Here is a 6,264-nt window from a genome sequence, read left to right on the forward strand (position 1 = left end):
ACCCTTACATTACCCTAGAAACCTTTACATTACTCAAACCACTACTCCACTTCCCAAGTTTGACTTAAACATTAACCAATGTGGAAATATTTATATTCCCCAAGCCACTTATACGTTACCCAATGATGACTGATTCATTATTTTCAACATTATTGAAATTTAATAAAAGATTAACATAATTCTTCCATGAATGGGTAGTAAGTTTCGGTCCCCAAATATGACAAAGTTGTACCAGAATCTACAAATGTTCATGTTCCTTGACTTTCTGATGTGATGAAGACCTTTTGATTGATCAATAATTTATGACCGTCAACACTAATGCTTTGAAGATTAATATTGTAGTGATCCGTACTAAAATATATATAGTACAAATCAAATATATAAGTTCTATAAGATATTAATATATATATATATAAAACTTTACTAAGGATGAAATATTTTATTAAATGTAAACAAGGTTACTTACTTTGACGTCACTAGCGGACTACACACCATAGCTGCGTGTCTAATCTATCCTATAACAAGTACCCCACCACCGTCTCCGCGCAAACAATGAGAAAATATTCTAGGAGTAGTACGACGTGATGACAACTGCGATATAACCGATGACTCGATCTCTTCGACCAAATCCAAAAATCCCATCAACTGCTCTACCTTCTTAGCTTATTAATCCCTCAACGTGTGTACTACACCTATTAAAAGACGACAAATTAATTTTATCAACCAAAACTAAAACATTAAAGAAAAAAATGAGTTTTAATTAAACTACATAATTGTTTGTTATATATTACCAATTAATACATAAAAAAAATCCAAAACTATATTAAAAGAAAACAATTATTTGGAAAAATCATGTGATCAATGTTCTCATTAATTAGTCCTTACCCAAAATTAACCAGAGCAGATAGATGAGTTTGCCGTCAAATTAGAAGGTCCCAAAATAGTATCAAACTGTAGCATGTCAGTTAAATAATAACCGGATGCCTAGCTTCCGTCTCCATAGTTAAGAGAAAGTCGACATGATCTATTCTTATTAGCACATTCATGATATTTAGGGCATTCTTTGTCCGAACAAGTAAGCGGTGTAGCATATGAGATGGCTGGATCAAAAAGATTAAGCTCAATCTGCAAATTCATAAACAAAAAAAATATATATATATATATATATATATATATATATATATATATATATATATAAAACACTTAGAGCATGTACGGATCATGATCATAAATTTTAACTCATCATATAATTAAATTATAGAACCTTCATGGATTTATGGTATGAATTAAGTGTAAAAAAAGTCCAAACAATATAATTATTATTTATTTTAAATGCACTTACCCCCAATTGGGAAAATTGAGGACACACATGGTTTACAACTGATCCATAGGTCGTTATTTTCGGTATCAAAATCTACGTTAATCTCTTGTGGTGGAGAGCCTAACCTTATTTTTGTATAGTATAACCTATTTTGAAAACATAAAACAAAAAACATGCATGATTGAACAACCATATTTTGAAACATAATATTCAGTGTTTAATTTATTAAATATAACTTATATACCCGGCTAGACTTGGATCAGATGCTCCACTAAGAGAGAAATTGAGAATCCTAATATTCTTTCCTTACTAGCCACTTGCCTTAAGACGCTTTAATTCTTCATTTGTTTCATAAATAAATCTTTCGTTCTTATTTAAGTATGGGTCGTACTTCATATATCTTTCTATGTCTATATATGGAGAAGTCCGGCTTCGAAGCCATTCTCCAGAATTCAGCCTTTCTTGATTAGTTAGCTTTTTGGCAACTACCTTATTTCCATTTAATCATCCCTTCAAAGAGGATGGCCCTTCCTTTCTTTGGTCCTAAAACTTAATATATAATAGGATAGTTCACGTTTAACTTACTCTCCAAATTGATTTCAATCTTGTTATAACATATAATGATCATTACCTAGACTAATAGACTCGAACTTTCCAACTAGACTGAGTTATATTAATTTAAACTTCATATTAACTTACAAAGAAATAAAAGTTAAAGAAAGAGAGATATAATTACCTGAAGAAACTAAGTAACACTGCTGATAAGAAGTGTGTAAAGGTAGAATGTAAAGAAATTTATAAGTCTCTCTCTTCCTCTCTCTCCCCTCTCTCTCTCTCCCTCTCCCTCTCCCTCTCCCTCTCCCTCTCCTTCTTTTTTTTTATTTATTAAATTTAGACCATCCGTTGTCAACTTTAATTTCTTTGTGAAATTGGAATAAATTATAAAACAAAAATTGGTAAAATTGGAATAAATTTATACCAAAATTTGGTAACATTCAAATAAATTTAGACCAAAAATTGATATCTATTAATTAAGACATTTAGTTCAACCACTTTCATTAAATTTAGACCATTCATTGTCAACTTTAATTTATTAGTAAAATTGGAATATATTATAGTCTAAAATTAGAATATATTTAGACCAAAAAATGATATATATCATAATCAAGACATTTACTTCAACGAGTTCCATTAACTTTAGACCATCCGATGTCAACTTTAATTTATTGGTAAAATTGGAATAAATTATAGAACAGTATAAAATAGTTGAGAAAAAATAAATTATTTAAATTAGAAAAAAAATAAAATTAGTTAATGTAATCTTAAATTGTAATGTGTATTTTTGCAAGAGTTTTTTTCTAACTTAAACTCAATAGCAAGATAACTAACTATAAAATTAAATTAAGTAATGATCTAGAACAAATGATTTCGAACAAGAAGTTGAATCTTTATTATTTTTTTTTTTTTAAAAACAATATAATCTTTGAATATAAGAAGAAACTTAAAACAACGTAATATAATTTCTGACATAAGAATATTAATTTGATAATAATTATATGTATTTTAATTTAATTCTTTACTTATTAGGAAAGTGTATTAATTTATTATTTTATTATTGTGCCACATTGTATTATTATTATTAATATTAATATTATTTTATTTTTATTTTCACGAGGATCAACCGAAAGTATTTAAACCTAATATATATGTGGAGGGTGAAAGTTAGCATGAGCTAATATATCTCTTAATAATAATTGAAGTTTTGTTTTAATTTACAAGTTAATAAAATAGATGTTTTATCATTTAATTTTAACCATATATATACTATAACTATATATATTATAGTTTGAACTATATAAATAGATGTTATATAGGAAATGCTTGATTTATTTTTAAAGATTTGGTTCGTAATAGATGTCCACATTATTCTAATCTACTTTAAAGATTTTATTCTAAACGGAGGTACACATCATTCTAAGGCCATTTTAATTAAGTATCGGGTTAATTAAAATTAGTTTCAAAATAGTAAAATAACTTGGCTCTGAATTAATTTTAAGTTTTACAAGAAGAGTCTTAATTAAATAGCACCATCTCTCATAATTATGCCTATTTTTAATTAGAATGTATAATATTTTAATATGATTTGAACCGACACATCTAGTTTATAAAGTATTTTTTTTATTTAAAAAATTAGCATCACACATATTAAACCTCCCGATTCAATTTAAAGAGTTTTAGTAAAATTGAATTCATAATATTTAATTATATATATATAAATTTATTTGTGACTTTAGTTACTTTCAAATGCTTAAAAGTTAAAATAGTGTATGTAATGTTTTTAAATTAATGTAAGTTATTTAAATATTTTGAAATGAAATTTTTTTAATTTAAAATTGTGTATGTTATATGGATCAAAATACAAAGTGACTCAAAATAAACATATAATCATGAATACTAAAATTTATTATAAAATAAAATTAACTACACAAATTTTTCAATAAAAATAACATATTTTAACTCATTACATCGTACATAAGATCTTCTTTCAAATATATAAAGTTGATGTAATTTTTATTTTGACTCAAAAACTTATTTAAAAACTATGATTTCATTTTAGAGGTCAATTAATTTTTTCTCTGACATAGTTTTGTAATTTTTAGGATGTTAATATGGAGAATGAAAGATCAAGTTAATGTGAAAATAAGAGTGCAAAAAATAAAATAATTTGACAAACTAAAAGGCCTTCAAATGTTTTATTTTTATTTTTTATAGAAGTTTGATTTTTTTTTTTTTTATTTCTATTACATCTTTGATAATATATTTATTGATTTTCTTTTTATAACATAAGTTACTTTCATTTAACTAACCTAAGTAATCTTTTCTCATAATTTGGTTATGATTTGAATTTTTCATGACATGTTTATATAGTAGATTAACAATTAAAAGATTATGATTTCTGAAAAAAGTCATTTTCTACTACATTTCTTTAATCCTATAAATATATTCTCTCTCAAAATTTCATAAAAGCAATATTGTTGATTACAAATAAGCTTATGAGATTTTTTGAAACAAATCTGTGGAGATAAATTTCTTATTTTAATTCTAAATATTTTATTAAAATTATTTTCAATGTTTCTTGGTATAACATATTTATGCATATTTCATACTGAACGCATATATAAATATTAATTAATAATTTATTTTTAAAGGGTTATATATAAGTTACAAAATTGTTTGATGTTGGACTGTTTTTATTTTAATTTCTGTAAAGTTGTTTTATGAAAAAACTACAAAATTATTGGCCGTCCACTCAACTATGTTTATAAGTATGAATCAATATCTGCAAACCTTTTATTTTGAAAATAAAAAGTTTATCCATTTTTGTAAATCATCATCTGAATAGAAAAAAAAAAAAAAAGAAGAATATAATGACTTTTGAAAAGCAAGACACCGTTCATTCAACACCATTCTTACCAATTATTCTCGTTTCTATATTATTCTGAATGTATTATCTCTCTTCCTCTCTCCCCCTCTTCTTGAAATTTATAATCGGTCTCATATATTAAAATATATTAATTTATTAAATTAATTATTTTTTTTTTATTTATCAAGAAAATTTTGAAATTATTATTATGGATGTGTTTTCCTGTTTTTGAAGTTTTTCTTATATTAATAACAAAATTTATTAAGCTTAGTTATAAGATGTGGAGTATTGATTATGGAATATATATTATCAAATATTTAAAAAACATATCAATGATCAAATATCTTATACATTTTTTAATTTGTTAGATATAGATAAGATATGAACTAGTGGAATCAACTAAAAGAGTCCATATGTGTCCTAATGGTAAAAGGACGTTTAATTTTCGCTTCGATTTAATTTTAATAAACAAGAGTTTTTATTTCAATGCGTGATAAACATTAATAACATGCACTCCTTTTTACTCATTTTACAAGTCACTGAAAATTACATAAGAAACAACAATATAAACTTAGTCTAAACCTTTCATCATTCGTCCACTCCTTCGTTTATGGCTCTAGCCTACCTCTGTGTCGTTTTTTTCGTGATGTTTGTCAGATCGTTATCCTTCTTGGATGTGCTTATTTACCCCGTAAATAGTGCTTGAATCTTCTAGTCTACGTGACTCACGATTTAGTATTTGTGTAAGAAATACTCGAAAACAACAACTCGTTAGGTTATGCGTTTTTATTTTCCCATTTTATTTTCAAAAGGATTTCAGAATATGTTTTTGGACACTTATCTCATATATGCATACATGTATTTAATATATAGTAGACACACAATAGACTCTTCGATTTGGTTAATTATGTTAGTCAGGCACAACGAATCAACAAGCCTAGTTAAAAGAGTAAATATGTCGTCTATATGACTTCTGGGGTAAGAGAGGCTACCGACAAGGGCGATTTGAAGGCCACCGATGTAAGGAGTGATCTCAATTGAGATGCCCCTTGCCATCTCTTATGGTCCCCTCACTTAGTACTGGAAGAAAGAGTTAATCCTGAAAATTTTTTCCTATGTTCAAATATCACACAACATCTCTGGTAAAAGGGATATATCGTCATTCTTCATTGTTGAATCTCAACACCTAAATATATAGGTGTATAGTTAGCGTCGCATAGCGAACATCATATACTACCTGAACATAAACAACCTCATATAGCTCATGTATGTCGAAGAAGACAAAACATTGTGTCTTTAATACTCGTATAAGTGTAAAATATATTTTTTTTTAAATGAATGACCAAAATATTATTTTTAGTTAAACATCAAATGTCCCATCAAAGTCATCAAACAAAACTATACACGTTTAAAACATCCTCCCTGAAAATGCATGATTTTCGTATTTTTAGAAATAAATATGAAATCTCTCTTCCTAAATTTTAAAATAAAATAAATTAAATCAAATCAGAAAATTGGT

The 6,264-nt window shown here is 26.2% G+C and overlaps 1 pseudogene; it reads right to left on the reverse strand.

Moving 5' to 3' along the window:
• Positions 1-170: 170 nt before the first annotated feature.
• LOC124937893 lies at positions 171-5,801 on the reverse strand (annotated as a pseudogene).
• Positions 5,802-6,264: the final 463 nt, after the last annotated feature.

This window comes from Impatiens glandulifera, chromosome 5 (assembly GCF_907164915.1).
Source record: "Impatiens glandulifera chromosome 5, dImpGla2.1, whole genome shotgun sequence".
NCBI classification, from domain to species: Eukaryota; Viridiplantae; Streptophyta; class Magnoliopsida; order Ericales; family Balsaminaceae; genus Impatiens; species Impatiens glandulifera.